Source organism: Delphinus delphis, chromosome 11, assembly GCF_949987515.2.
Source record: "Delphinus delphis chromosome 11, mDelDel1.2, whole genome shotgun sequence".
Taxonomy (NCBI): Eukaryota; Metazoa; Chordata; class Mammalia; order Artiodactyla; family Delphinidae; genus Delphinus; species Delphinus delphis.
This window is the reverse complement of record NC_082693.1, coordinates 42,691,092-42,706,954: the sequence shown is the minus strand read 5'-3', so window position 1 is coordinate 42,706,954 and position 15,863 is coordinate 42,691,092. Positions and strand designations below refer to the sequence as shown.

At 44.1% G+C, this 15,863-nt stretch overlaps 1 long non-coding RNA gene across 1 annotated transcript in view; it reads right to left on the bottom strand.

Moving 5' to 3' along the window:
• Positions 1-985: 985 nt before the first annotated feature.
• Positions 986-15,863, bottom strand: part of LOC132434561 (uncharacterized) — a 29,335-nt gene continuing 14,457 nt past the window's right edge. The window contains exons 2-3 of the long non-coding RNA XR_009521324.1: positions 13,734-13,892; positions 986-1,057 (exon numbers count right to left, since the gene is read on the bottom strand). This is a non-coding gene — a long non-coding RNA (uncharacterized lncRNA). The remainder of the gene's footprint in view (positions 1,058-13,733; positions 13,893-15,863) is intronic.

Sequence of the window (15,863 nt, the reverse complement as noted above, 5' to 3'; positions counted from 1 at the left end):
TAGAACATTGTTGGTTCTAGATTGTAAACTTTGAGGAAAGGACAAAAATAGTTTCACCGAATTTAGAACTGGAAGTTAATTAATTTATAATAACTCAACACCTTTTATTTGTAGATTACTTTATAGTTTTCAAAGCACTGTCACATACATTTAATTTGACCCTCATATACCCGTGGCATGGTAGACAAAATGGATGTTATCTGCTTCTGTTGACTCTGTTCCCCCTCGGTCTAGCTGGTCTACATCCTTCCCTCTACCACCAACATCCTGAAAGGCACTCCACTGCTTCCCACCCCCACTTTACCACCCTCCTGAAACTGTCCTCACAGGGACACCTGTAACATAGCCAATGGCTTCTTTTCATTCTCCATCCCACTTTACCTCTCTTTGGCACTAACACTGTGGACAACCTCCTTTTTCTGTGATACTATTGATCTCTTATCTCCTCCTACCTCTTGGATCACTTTTTCTCTGTCGCCTTCATTCTTTCCGTGTCCTTCCATCCTCCCCTTAATGTAGATATTTCCAAATTTCCATCTTTGGTCTTTTCGTTGGGTGATTTCATCCGCTCTATTTTTAGTCACTGAATGTGCACTGATGACTCCCAAATCTACACGTCCCACTGGTTTTCTAGATGCTAGACTTGGATTTTTTTTTTTTTTTTTTTGCGGTACACAGGCCTCTCACTGTTGTGGCCTCTCCCGTTGCAGAGCACAGGCTCCGGACGCGCAGGCTCAGCGGCCATGGCTCACGGGCCCAGCCGCTCCGCGGCATGTGGGATCTTCCCGGACCGGGGCAGGGCACGAACCCGTGTCCCTTGCATCGGCAGGCAGACTCTCAACCACTGCGCCACCAGGGAAGCCCCTAGATTTGGATTTTAAATTGCCTCCTAGAATTTCTACTTACTACCCCCATTCTATTCATCCTCCTACTGCCACCAAATCTAGCCATCTTTTTCACTTAATGAATAACTCCCAATTACTTACAGGATAGGCTTCTCCATGGTCATACAGTTATGGCAAAATTCGGTCTAGATCAGGAGGTTGGCAGACTTTTCCTGTAAAGGACCAAACAGCAGACATTTCAGGTTTTGCAAGCTGCATATGGTCTCTGTTGTACATTCTTCTTTGGTGTTTTTTTTTAAATACAACCCTTTAAAAATGTTAAAAAAAAATTCTTAGCTTGAAGGTTGTACAGAAACAGGTTTAGGGTCACAGTCTTCCAACCCCTGGTCTAGGACCAGGCCTCCAAACTTATTCTCTTTTTCTTGTTTTTGGAAGTTAAAAACTTATATGTATGCAGTATTCACAGCTTTAAAAATTTCTCTTGTACACATCATTTTATTTGCTCTCTGTTTTTTGGACCCCCATTGGACTTCATCTGTACCTCCCTCACGGTACGTACTCAGGTTCACAACTTATAACTCTACTAGGCTATTTGTGAAAATAATGATTATCTCTCATTCACCTTTTTTTTTTAAGTCACGAAGGGATTTATTTGTTTATTCATTTGTCTATTTATTTATTTTTGTCTGCGTTGGGTCTTCGTTGCTGCACCCATGCTTTCTCTAGCTGCCGCGAGCGGGGGCCGCTCTTTGTTGCGGTGCACGGGCTTCTCATTGTGGTGGCTTCTCTTGTTGCGGAGCACAGGCTCTAGGCGCGCGGGCTTCAGTAGTTGTGGCACGCGGGCTCTAGAGCGCAGGCTCAGTAGCTGTGGCGCACGGGCTTGTTTGCTCCGCGGCATGTGGGATCTTCCCAGACCAGGGCTTGAACCCGTGTCCCCTGCATTGGCAGGTGGATTCTTAACCACTGCGCCACCAGGGAAGCCCCTCCCATTATTTTTTATAGTCCATAGCAACCAGCCCTATGTGTTATTGATAATAGGCACTTTAAAATGTTTGTTTAAAGAACTAGTAACCTAGTTTTAAATTTTTATTTAAATAGGAAAAGTTGAAGAAGGGTCTGAAAGCTGAACAATCAGTCAGATGCCTGGTGCTCTTCTGGACTGTAAGGAGAGCCCTGGGGACAGGAAGGAATGGAAAGAATGGGAGAAATCCCTCAACACTACAATCTCTGCTTCCCCCTCTGGGAGTTCCAACTCTCCAAGAGCTGAATGGCCTAAGGTTTTTCCAAGAGAAAACCTACCTGGAGTTAATATTGCCTGTGGGGGTCTTAACTGCTTCACTGGAGCATCGGAGGCCCCCAAGGCTGATTGGAATGAAATCAGAGAATCTTAAAGTTATAGGAGAACTTAGAGGTCCAGTTTCCCACCTAAATGGCTATAGTCAACTCCCAGTTATCCGGGCTAAGGCAGGAGAGCTGTAACATGGCTCTCACCAAGTCAACAGAAAAATTAAATAATGTCTTTTGGACTTCTTAATGCAGCATTTTTTTTAATCTTCCAAAAATGTGTCTCTGCCTTCAGAATTGTCTTAGGAAGTGTGTCTCATAAGCACACCTCGCTGGGAAATAAAGGAGAAGGTGGCCTTGATTAGGAAAAGATATTGAATGAGAGTTGACAACACCACTCCTGCAGCTAATCTGAGGGCTGGGGGGTTGGGGCAAAATCCCTGCTTTTTAATATCAGGGCCTCAATAAATACTTGTTAATAAATTTATTGATCTACTCTTTTCTCCCATACCTTCCTGCCTTCTCTTATTAAATTCTGCATTTGGAAGGGGCTAACAAGGAAGAATTACCAGACATCTGGGCTTGGGCACTTCTAGAGACACAGCTAGTCAACAGACCACAGCAGAAGCCTTGAGGCTAGGTCACGTTCACCATAAACCCTCGGTCTAATTCAACTAGTGGCCGCAATGGAATAGGGATGGAGATGACTCCACCAGTGGCCATCAGTCAGTAGACATGCCCAGAGCCTCCAGTAAGCAGGGCCTGCACCCAGGAAGTCTAAAGCCACCCTCTCGTCACTTAGGCTCAGTTCTTGGCAGAAGCATCAATCACCAAGACGTGTCAACCCAATCAGCCAAGTGCCAACTCTCCTTTTCCTTCCAGGATGAAGCTGACTCGTATGGTTCCCAGAACTGTTTTAAACAAATGTCCTGTCTGTTCAGGAAACAACTCTGACAGCTCGTGACAATGTGAGTCTGAAAATGGTTGACATGGAGACGCAGTGAACAAAGTGTAGAGCCTTACTCCTCGCCCTGTGGTCCATGAACCAACAGCATCAGCATCACATGGGAGCTTATTAAAGAATGTTGCAGGAGCTTCCCTGGTGGCGCAGTGGTTAAGAATCTGCCTGCCAATGCAGGGGACATGGGTTCAAGCCCTGGTCCAGGAAGATCCCACATGCCGCGGAGCAACTAAGCCCATGCGCCACAACTACTGAGCCTGCGCTCTAGAGCCTGTGAGGCACAACTACTGAAGCCCGCATGCCTAGAGTCCGTGCTCTGCAACAAGAGAAACCACCACAATGAGAAGCCTGCGCACCACAACAAAGAGTAGCCACCGCTCACTGCAACCAGAGAAAGCATGCGCACAGCAAGGAAAACCCATCGCAGCCAAAATTAAATAAATAAAATAAATAAATTAAAAAAAAAAGAATGTTGCAGAATGTTGGACCCCATCATTAGATTCACGGAATCAGAATGAGCATTTTATTAAGGCCCCAGGTGGTCTGTATGCTTATTAAGGTTTGCGAGGCACTGGTGTATTGGATGAGGTTACGCTACTTAACAGCAGTGTGACCTTGGGCAAGTTATTTGACTTCTTCATAGCTCAGTTTCCTCACCTATAAAGTTGGGATAATAACAGTATCTCCTCATAGCTGTTGTGAGACCTTAGTCAACACATGTAAAGTGCTTAGGGTTCTGCCTCGCACTTGGTAAGCACGCAATCAACGTTAGCCATCATTATTATCCTCTTTGATGTACTCCTCAAACTCCACTAAGGGGAACTGGCTGAACTTATGGGGACAGGTTAGGAGAAGGTGGAGGAATACATGTCTGTGTGTGTGATGGGCTGAAGAGAGGGCACTGATTATAGGAGGAATAACTTTTTTGATTAATAATAAAAAAATTCAATTGTGGGAGGGCTAGGCCAAGCTTGAGGTACCCAGAGCCCCAGAAGAGTGAAAAATCATCCACATGATGGATTTATCAATATATACTATTGGCAGGCCCTCTGCTGGGTACTAGAGATAGTGGTGAACAAGACAGACAAGGCCCCAGCCCCCAAATTAGGGAAATTCGAAATTTCTACTAACACTGATGGAAGTGAAGGCCTATAGATACTATATACTGCGGCCCATTTAGACAACCCAATTATGAGGGCTTGGAAATTTGGTTTGGCTCTCCCCCCAGATCTTATTAACCTGAGAGTTTCCCCCACTCTTTTTTCTTCCACGTCCCGCAGTCAACTAAAGCAGTAGTGCAGCTCTCGTTGGCTGTATCATCTGCTGAGCAGAACACACTGAGAGTAAGACTAGCCTTCTCAGAGGCCAGTTGTCCACGTTGTCCCAGTTTTCTGGAATTGTCTTTCTTTCTTTTTTCTTTTAAAGACTGTTTTTTTTCTTAATTTTTATTTTATATCGGAGTATAGTTGATTAACAATGTTGTGTTAGGGACTTCCCTGATTGTTCAGTGGGTAAGACTCCGAGCTCCCAATGCAGGGGGCCTGGGTTCGATCCCTGGTCAGGAACTGGATCCCACATGCATGCCACAACTAAGAAGTCTGCATGCCGCAGCTAAGAAGCCTGCACGCCACAGCCAAGGGTCCACATGCTGCAATGAAGATCCCTCGTGCCGCAATTAAGACCGGCACAGCCTAAATTAAAAATAATAATAATAGTAAATGAATAATAAATAAATATTTTTTTAAAAACAATGTTGTGTTAGTTTCAGGTGTACAGCAAAGTGATTCAGTTATACATATACATGTATCTATTCTTTTTCAAGTTCTTTTCCCATCTAGGTTATTATAATTGCTATGATTTTGATCAACACTCTTTAAAAAATTTATTTTATTTACTTATTTATTTTTGGCTGTGTTGGGTCTTTGTTGCTGCCTGCTGGCTTTCTCTAGTTGCAGTGAGCAGGGGTGATGCGCGGGCTTCAGTAGTTGTGGCATGTGGGCTCAGTAGTTGTGGCTCGCGGGCTCTAGAGTGCAGGCTCAGTAGTTGTGGCGCACTGACTTAGTTGCTCCGCGGCATGTGAGATCTTCCCGGAGCAGGGCTCTAACCCATGTTCCCTGCATTGGCAGGCGGATTCTTAACCACTGCGCCATGAGGGAAGCCCTTGATCAACACTCTTAAGGACTTCCTCCTTAGAGTAAGTGCCCCCAGAAGCAGATATTTGCCAGGCAGGAGCAAAGGCGAGTTTCATAGGTGTGGTAGCAGGAGTCGGGATGTTCTTAAAGAGATCTTTGGAGCCTTGGTTGTGTTTCTTGGTTTTGTTTGGAGAAACTGGGCCTCTTGGTAGGGACCAGCAGCTAGGATTGCTCTCAAAAATTGTTCTGGAATTGTCTTTCTAAAACACAGATCTGGGGACTTCCCTGGTGGCCCAGTGGTTAAGAATCCGCCTGCCAATGCAGGGGACACGGGTTCGAGCCCTGGTCTGGGAAGATCCCACATGCCGTGGAGCAACTAAGCCCGTGCACAACAGCTACTGAGCCTGCGCTCTAGAGCCCGTGAGCCACAACTACTGAAGCCCGCGCACCTAAAGCCCATGCTCTGCAACAAGAGAAGCCACCGCAATGAGAAACCCGCGCACCGCAACGAAGAGTAGCTCTCGCTCGCCGCAACTAGAGAAAGCCCGTGCACAGCAACGAAGAGCCAACGCAGCCAAAAATAAATAAATTAAATAAATAAATAAATAAATAAAACACAGATCTGATCTTGTTACTCCTCTGTTTGGAAACTCCTAATGGCACATAAGACTATTCACACCTTAGCCCCAAGCTATTCGGCAGTTCCATTACAAATTATCACCTCTCTCTAGTGTGCACCCTACACCTTAATTACAAGAGTGGTTAAAGACTGGCACTCTATTCAGAACTGGGTTTCAAACCCATGCTTTATTGCTCACTATACATGTGAAATTGGGCAAGTTACTCTACGCAAGCCTCAGTTTTTGCATCTGTTAAATAGGAATAGCAATAATGAGACAAGAATAAAAATAGCTAATATGACTCCATATTAAGTACTATTCTAAGCACTTGTCACCTTTTGGTTCACTTCATCTTCACAACAGTCCTACCTCATAGCCTTGTTGTAAAGATTAAATGAATCAAAACATGCAAATGCGTGTGCCTGATATGAAGTAATATTAACCACTATTATTATTGATATTAATACTACAAAACAAACAGGTTTCATCATGCGTTTATACTTTTAATAGTTCCCTGTCCCTGGCATGACCAACTCCCCTTCTCTGTGCTGCAGACTCCTAGCATTCCTCCAGAAACCTCAGCTTTTTGAGCTTCCATACACATAGCATTTTAAATACGCTTCCCTATAGCTCACTTATCCTAGTGCATTGAGAACAGTCTTTGCCTGCCAGTCTGCACCACTGGACTCTGAGCTTCTCAGCAGTAAAGATCCTGTCTTATTTACTTTATATCACTAGGTTTGACTCTAACGTAAGAAACATAGCAGGTACTACATGAATGTTTGTTGAGTGAATAAATGAAAGTCTGACTGAATAATTAAATACTTATAAGAAAGGGCCTAAAATGGGAAGTTCCAAAGAGAAGTTGGGTAGTAAAACAACCTAGCTATCTGCCTGCATCCCCCAGCCCCTGAGCAGCAAAGCCATTCACCAGCCCAAGCTGCTTCGCTGTCACTGGGTTGCTTGCACCTCCTCACCAATCCCCTCTTGCTGTAGACACACCACTCACCTCTGGCAGCAACAGAAATAAAGAGGATTACATCATTTGTTACAACGAAATGGTTATTATAGTAATAAGTATAATTAGCATCAATTACAATAATAACATATTTCCTTGCTGCAGAGGTACTTCTTTAAAAAGCAGGTTTATTTAATACCCCCACCTACCCACCCACCCCCAACAGAAAATAACTCTTTTCACGAAGAGCAGAGGCCTCTTTCATTATACGGAGATTCTATCTTAATGAAGGAACATTATTGCAAACCCCATTATATAGGAGCAGATTCCCTTGGAGCAAAATCTCTTTTGCTCTGGTTTCTTGGGAGGAAGAGAAAATCTTGTGCCTCTCTTTCAAGGGATTAGGAGAACTGGTTGAACGATAGAAAAAATGAAGCCAGGCAGAAGGACAAAGAAAAGAAAAAAATCTTCTCAAATAGCTAGAGCTTAATACCTGTTGTTGACTATCTGCTATCTTTTCTTCCTGGTTCGACAGACCAGGAAGGGAAGACAGCCTAATTACTCATAGTGGTGAATGAGTGTTTTAGGTAGTTTCCCAAGCTTTGTAGGAGCAAGAAGTGCCTAGTGTGAGAAGGCACAAAGGCCCAGGAGGAGATCTCAGATGGATGATGAACAAGGCATAATGTCACTCCATGTGGACATACCCATGTGAAATGCTTATGCTACATCGAGTTAGTTATCTCCTGCTTTTTCCAAAAAGATTTGGGGGAGCTTACAAGAATCTGCAATGCAAGATTTAAAAATCAGATAGATGAGAAAATTAGGATACACATAGACATTTCAAACTCGTGACATATACCTAAGTGTATGTGCACTTTCCATACATACCTACAAAAGGAGACACACCCCATATGTATACATAGACATGTACCTTGTACATAGCAGGCTCTCAATAAATACTTAGTGAATTACTAAAACAAACCCACCCCCAAAGACAAAGAAATGTAAAAATAAGTAACTCATATAGATACAGCCTAAGATGCAGACATATAAATACATATAAATGTTCATATATAAAATATATATGTGAATGTATGCCTCATATATATAAAACAGACCACTCTCCAAATACACATGTAGTGTATACACCATTTTACACACTTATAAAATTGTATTGTAAAATCCTTTTACAACAGACACAGCCATAGATAGGCATATAAACACTTTGCAAACTGATATATACACATAAAACATGGCCATGTTTCCACAAATATGGGCAAGTGCACACTTACTCATATAAACACACATTCACACACGTAGGTGCATACAGACTACACACACACACAAACAGAATATAAGTCAAATAAGAAAAGCTATAAAGATAAGCATCTCCCTCATCACTCTTCTGTTCTCTTGAGTGAGAGTGCCCAGAGGAACACACTTAAGCTAGGGCTCAAGCTCATCACACCCAATGCAAGAGAAAGCAAGAGGTTTGGGCCACCCACTGGGGAATCTGTCTGTCTCCAAGGCCATCCACATATGTGCGTGTCTTGTCCAAGCACCCTGGGATTTCAACCTCCCCAGTGAAATGTGTGTTGACCTACTTTTCCAGATGCTCCAGATAAAGTCCTTCTTCTCCCTCATTGACTTTCAGCACGAGGTCCATCCCATCACATTTCCCAGATCAGCGTTCTTCTGGTCTCCTTGAATTTTCAGCCAAGTAGGTTGCCCCATAAACCAGGGATATCTGCTCTCTGCAACCACCCCATCAGCAGAGAATATCCTCTTTCCTCGCTTGATATCAGTGCTCCTCTCTTCCAAGGAGCCTTCTCAGAGCTTTCCCTTAAGACATACAGCTGCTTATGGAACAACCATGTTTTCTTTCCATGAATAGCTTTCCTTTCCTCTAATGTTTAAAATGCATTTATTCCAGCTCTCTTTAGTCGCCTATTGGTTTAATGTCTTATTCCATTATTTGTGTGTCCTTTATGGGTATGTCAGGAAATCTATCTTAGATCCTGAGTTTTTGATTCTTGGGAGATTGGGCCTACCTATGGATGTCTTTGTACAGTGGCCAGCACTTGTAGGGTATTTTCATTCTATCCCCCCTTTATCTTGGGATGGACCCTGTCTTAGATGTTTCAGGAAGACACACAGAATAAGAGATGTAACACTGATCTTAGGCATTCACAGACTAATGGTAGAAACAAACATTAAGAAAGAAACAGAATAATAAGGGAGAAATTATATAATGTCAGAGCCAGGAGAGGATTGAGGGATCATTTAATTCAGATTCCTCATTTTCCCAGTAAAGGAGAGGGGAAGTGACTTACCCAGAGTCACCTAGAAAGAGGTGCAATGCCAGGTTCCTGTCACTTAGTCCAATATTCCTTCCACTACATCAGCATTTCCCAAACTGAAGCTCATGAAACATTAACATCCCCCAAATTGACAAAACATTGTTCTTTAAAAAGGGTTCTGTGGGGCTTCCCTGGTGGCGCAGTGGTTGAGAGTCCACCTGCCGATGCAGGGGACACGGGTTCGTGCCCCGGTCCGGGAAGATCCCACATGCCGCGGAGCGGCTAGGCCCATAAGCCATGGCCGCTGAGCCAGCACGTCCAGAGCCTGTGCTCCGCAACGAGAGAGGCCACGACAGTGAGAGGCCCACATAACGCAAAAAAAAAAAAAGGTTTCTGTGGTCTAGTAATATCGCATATCATGTCCCCTCTTAAACATTCAAAATGAATATCAATACGTTAAAGGTTCTGAGAAGTCCTGCAGTTTAAGAATTTTGCCCAGTGTTTCGTAAACTGACCTGATCATGGAATACTTTTTTTTTTTTTCATGGAATACTTTTAAAATAAATTCCTAATAACATCACGTGGGACTGTTTTGATGATTACACAGTTTAGGAAACACAGCACTCCTCTAAACACAGCAATGGGGAGGGCCTGAGTTGAGTTCCTTCTAAAAAAGAGAGAATTGAGCACAAATATGAGCTTGAGACTGCCTCCTCCTCTATGGAGGAAAATGTGAAGCAGGGTTCAATGAAAAGCACGGTGGTAAAACCAAGCAGGACCCTGTGCAGCTCCTGGGCACAGAAGCCTTTCCGTGTCTCCCATTCCTTGTTTGTAAGGAACAGACTCCAGCCTCCATGAGCTTCCCTGAGTCCCAAAGGGCAGATTTTAAAAACTGCTCATCAGGGAAGGGAGGGGATGCAGAGACAAGGGAGGAGCAGCTAAGAAACAATAGTGCAGCCTTGGGGCAGGGTCCTGGTTCTGCCTCAGGAGATACACATAACAGTATTTTTAAGTTCTTTGTAGGACTAAAACCCTCAACGAATGGAAGACATCAGCATTCTTCAATTCCAGAGAAGACCATCTGAGACCAGATTAAAGGAACCAGAGAAGCTCATCAAGAGGTTACCTGAGACCAGATGAAAGGAGAGCAGGCCCTGCACACACCCTAACCTTATGAGCAACCCTGCCCTTGAACCATTGCTATAAAACTCCTTACCAAATCCTCCTGGTGGGACATACAGCTTTTGAGGGCAGGAACCGGCTGTGTCCCCCTGCACCTGACCAAGCAGGAAAGCTATTCTTTTCTACTTCACCCAAAACTCTGTCTCCGAGATTCAATTTGGCACCGGTGCACAGAGGCCGAGTTTTCAGCATCAGTGGAAGGATGTTCCAAGAGACAGGAATAACCATCAAAGACTTACTGAAAGGAGCTAGTTAGGGTTCAGAAACAAAGTTCTTCCAATGGTGGAAGAGGAGAAACAAATGCGTTATTATTATTATTATTAGATGCTATAAAAGGGGGATTTCAAATCATTTAGTTAGAAGACGGAAGCATCAACATCTTCCAGAGCTAAAGTCAGCAAGCCCCCATCCCGAGAAGCAAGAGCCACACAGACAGCAGGCATTCAGTAAACATCTGCTGAGCGGGTAAATCAGTGAGGCAAGCTGCTTTGCCTCAAGCAATGGGGAGAGCCCAAGCCAAGCGAATTCTCTGAAGTTACCACTTGTCTTCCGCACCTCCAGGGAAGATTAGTGTTCTATGGAAAAGGGGAGTAGGAATCTATAACCAGACACCCATAACCATTGGCTCCCTTATTTCCATAGGGTCTGAGGGATTTTTCCTGGCAAACCCCAGCAAGGAACTGAGGGAATGAGTCAGGTTGAGCTGTTTGTTCTCCAGGACAGGGACATGCAAGAGGCAATAAACACACTGGAGCCTCTTTGACTGGGCCTTGGAGCAAGAGGTCAGCTTGTGTGTTCTAGGGAATTTGAACTTGGGTCAAAATGGCTCTCAGGGCCTCCCTTCCCTGGGGTAGAGACCTCCAGGCAGCAACCAAGGTCATCCGCTGGGCAGCCAGGTGCTCCGCCTAACAATACATTCCGCAGAGGAAAGTCCTTTCGCCAGCTATTTTTTTTCATAGCATGCAGTGGATATGCCAATCTTCCACCTACTACTTGCAGGGTGCTGTCTCATTTAACACAGGCTACAAATTGGTGACAGCATCAGGTTAAGGCTATAGCACATCCAAGTTGGTTCACGCGGTTACAGAATCCCAGGACTGGAAATAACCTTAAGAATTCATTTCAAATGTGCCCCAGGCTCAAAGCAGGATAACCATACCCACCTATCTCTAAGTCAGTCTTCTTTTCTTCTTTCCTTTCCCCAATTACAGAAGTGACTTTAACTTTCTTAGCCTATCCAAACCCAGGTAGTAAGGCAACAATATAAAATTCCCCCTATATGTTCCAGGCCTTGCTATTAGGAAGCTCCTAATCTAAGTAAATTGACAGAACCTAAATATCTAGAAGCTGACTTCAGAATGTTTATTAAGCAACAAAGCAGCAAGTGCAAAACAAACAGCTGGGCTAAAAAGATGGAGAGCCAAGAAGCATTCAAAGACAGAAGAGGTGGACTTCCCTGGCAGTCCAGTGGTTAAGACTCCCTGCTTCCAATGCAGGGGGCGTGGGTTCAATCCCTGGTCAGGGAACTAAGATCCCACATGCCGCACGGTGTGGCCAAAAAATAAAATAAAAATTTTTAAAAAGACAGAAGAGGTGACTTCGGGAAGGCTTCCTGGAAGAGGAAGTGTGAAGCTTGGTTGGAGAAGAAGAAGGGAACAGAGGGGAGAGAAAAGTGAAGGTATCCCAGTCTGGGGATCGAAGTGCTTAAGGGATGTTTCAGAAGCCAGAAAACATGTAGTATGGATACGAGGCCAGGAAGTAGCTGGGTTTGGCTAAAGTTGACAATAGGGAGGGACAGAAAAGAACCGAGTGGAAGGACGTTGATAGGGGAGTCTTTCTAGTAAAGCTAGAGTTTGAATGTGACACGAAGTAGCAAAGTGTAGTATTAAATGTCTTGAAGTGTGACTCAAGAGACATGAGTTCCAGTCCTGGATCTGTTACCATCTCACGTACCATAAGTCTTAGTCTTCTCATCTGTAAAATAAAGACACTGGATAAAAGGGTCCCTTGCAGTTCTGAAACTTGAGATGCTAAGGTACAAGAGACAATGACGACTACCATGGCAGCTCCTGGACAAATCCATCTAGTATTTTTCCCTTATACAATACAAGTCTAAGTTCCCCTTATCCCTGCTACTGAATTACAACTTGAGCATATTTACTATGTCAAAGATTAATCCTCTAAACCCGGCAAGCTTGCTGGTTGAGCAGCAAGGAAATATCTCTATAAAAAGAATAGACTCTATAAATTATTGGTCACTTACCTAGGGTTGTTACTAAATTATTTTAAAAGGATATATATTCTGCTGCTACACTCTCTCTCTGTCTCTCTCAGACTAATTGCTTCCTGAACTAAAAAGGGTGCCCAGACAGAGACCTGGGAAGTTTGATATATTCCGGATCCTTCAACTGCTGGGATTCCAGATGATAAATAAACTGCACAGTGGAATTTGAATCAACCTATTCACAGACTTCAAAGGAGTAAGAGGGTAAGTCATTGAAATTGCCCTCCGTTTTTTCCCTTCTAAGCATTCTAAACAGCATAACATTTCCACTGGTTTTCACTGAGGAATTGTCAACTTTCCCATGCTTCTACCTCAGGCCTTAACACATTGTATTTTATTTATTTATTTTATTTTTGCGGTACGCGGGCCTCTCACTATTGTGGCCTCTCCCGTTGTGGAGCACAGGCTCCGGACGCGCAGGCTCAGCGGCCATGGCTCACGGGCCCAGCCGCTCCGCGGCATGTGGGATATTCCCGGACCGGGGCACGAACCCGTGTCCCCTGCAACAGCAGACGGACTATCAACCACTGCGCCACCAGGGAAGCCCACATTGTATTTTAAATGTTTCTTTTTCTATCCGCCACTCTAAACTACAATTTCTGATGGCAGGAATTTAACCTTATTCATCTTTATTTATTTTTTTTTAAATAAATTTATTTATTTATTTTTGTCTGCGTTGGGTCTTTGTTGCTGCGCGCGGGCTTTCTCTAGTTGCAGCGAGCGGGGGCTACTCTTCGTTGTGGTGCGCGGGCTTCTCATCGCCATGGCTTCTCTTGTTGCGGAGCACGGGCTCTAGGCGCGCAGGCTTCAGTAGCTGTGGCACGCGGGCTTCAGTAGCTGTGGCACGCGGGCTTCAGTAGCTGTGGCTCGCGGGCTCTAGAGCGCAGGCTCAGTAGTTGTGGCGCACGGGCTTAGTTGCTCCGCAACATGTGAGATCTTCCGGGACCAGAGCTCGAATCCGTGTCCCCTGCATTGGCAGGTGGATTCTTAACCACTTCACCACCAGGGAAGCCCCAATCTTATTCATCTTTAAATAAGACCTAGCATAGTGACTAGCACATAATTGGTCCTTGTTCAAGCATGAGTGCATAGATGACAAAATCATTATCTAATTGAGAGAGACTGTCCAATGTCTAGGCTTAGTCTTCTTCCACCACAACCACTCACCTGCTTCTGCCAATGGGGCCAGTAAATGACACCTCCTTGCCTCTGAGTTAGATGTCTAGCCCTCACGTGGTATCCTGTGCACAACTCCATCGCAGCTCTGATCACACTTTATTGTAAATGCTGGTTTACTTGTCTATCTTCCCACCAACATGAAAGCACCTAAAAGGTAGACACCTCGTCTTATTCATTTTGTACCCTTGTCCAGAGTATCAGCTATCACAAGTAAGGCAATTTGTTGATGAATCAAAGAAACACAGTAGTTTATCTTTTCCGTGTTATGACCAAAGAAAGAATCCTTTAGGAGTATATTATAGATCGATCTCTATGATAAAAGATACACCCATCTCATTGTGTTTACTTGACCGAAGGCGAGGCTTGTAGAGGCAATCACATGGATATTTTAATTATCTAAACATGCTTCATAAAAACAAAAGATGTCTATACAGTTCAAATTATCTCGGTAACTGTTCACCTCTAGTACCTTGGAGTATTATTAATTCAGTCTCTAAATTGCACTATGAGGGGTGTGGAATGGAGCAAACCATGCAAACACATGTGCATCAGGGATGCACAGACTAAGACACATTAATGAGGATGAATATGAGAAAGCTGAAGACTATCAATGTTATACAATTAGCCAAAGAAAGACATCAGAGTAAGGTTCTGGGGGTACTTGGCTTGGGAAATGGGCAGAGATGGCTAATTCGCATTTTGACAAGCTGTCCTCTTATTGGCCCAGGAGAGCTTCTTAGGTGTAGTGAGGAAAGCACAGAGTGCTGGAAGGTTGAGAAAAGGACTATCTAATAGTTTGAGGGAAATCAAGGTCAGAAGTAAAATATGAATGCTCAGTATTCTTACCTATACCTTACAGAGGAAGAGGAAATAGACCCAAAAATCATAAACAAGGCAGGCCAAGGAGAGTGGTGGTGAAATAGAAAAATAGGCCTGTTTCGAAGGGTGTCATGAATTCTTATAAAAGCTAGTGGGAAGCAGCCGCAAAGCACAGGGAGATTAGCTCGGTGCTTTGTGACCACCTAGAGGGGTGGGATAGGGAGGGTGGGAGGGAGATGCAAGAGGAAGGAGATATGGGGATATATGTATATGTATAGCTGATTCACTTTGTTATACAGCATAAACTAACACACCATTGTAAAGCAATTATACTCCAATAAAGATGTTAAAAAAAAAAGCCGTAGGGGAGCTCTAAGAGAGATTGATGGGGATACGAGCTAATTAATCAACTGGAAAACTGAGATGTCCAGGCTCTTGAGGATGCATAATGGAATCTATGCTCCGAAGTTGTTCGACATCTCCTACTTACCCACCTCTACACAGGGGCCATTTGTTCGAAGAACGATCTCCTCCTTTTCAGCTCCATGTTTGCCTCCTCCAGGAAGCCTTCCATAGTTAATAACCCCCAAAATGCCCTTCTCCGCACACAGCTATTTGGAGCTTGGCCGGGCTACGTACTACTCATTCATTTCCTAACATTTTGTCACTCACTGTCTACCTCTGGAGATTGCAATCTGTCTCATCTCTTTAGAGGGGTGCCAAGAATAGAAAGCATCTTATCCTCCTTTGTGAATTTTGCTCCCCAAAGTTGTTCATGGTAAGAAAGCACAGACCACCCAAGGAAGACAGCCATCAGATGGCTCCATTCCCTGCATCACAGAGTCTGTGATGGGCTCTTCCCTCATACTGGACTTATGGAGTGGGAGTTATGGCTCTCCCCGTAAAAAGTCATTATAATTATGAGAAATGTCTACGGCTCTTTCCACCATTTAGGCAAAGCCTCTGGCTGTCCCGATGAGCAGAGATTTAAGAGCCTGTTCTCCATAAAGATGGCTAGATAGCCCCAGAGATAGATGTGTTAACGCCTAATTGGCCATTGTTGAGTCATCAAATCTGTTTCAGACAGCGGGATTGGACAGTCCTGACGGATAAGGGAGGGCAGAAGACAGCTCAGGAGGGGTGGCAAGGGATTCTTTCAGTCATTCTCTCTTTCTGCACTAGCTCCCCCCTCCCACTTCCGATGTTTCTTTGCTTGGGATTTCTAAGAACAGTAGGTTGGTTCCACAGTCCTTCTCAGAAGTATTCAATTTCCCAGTTCGGTAGTGCTTTCTTTAATCT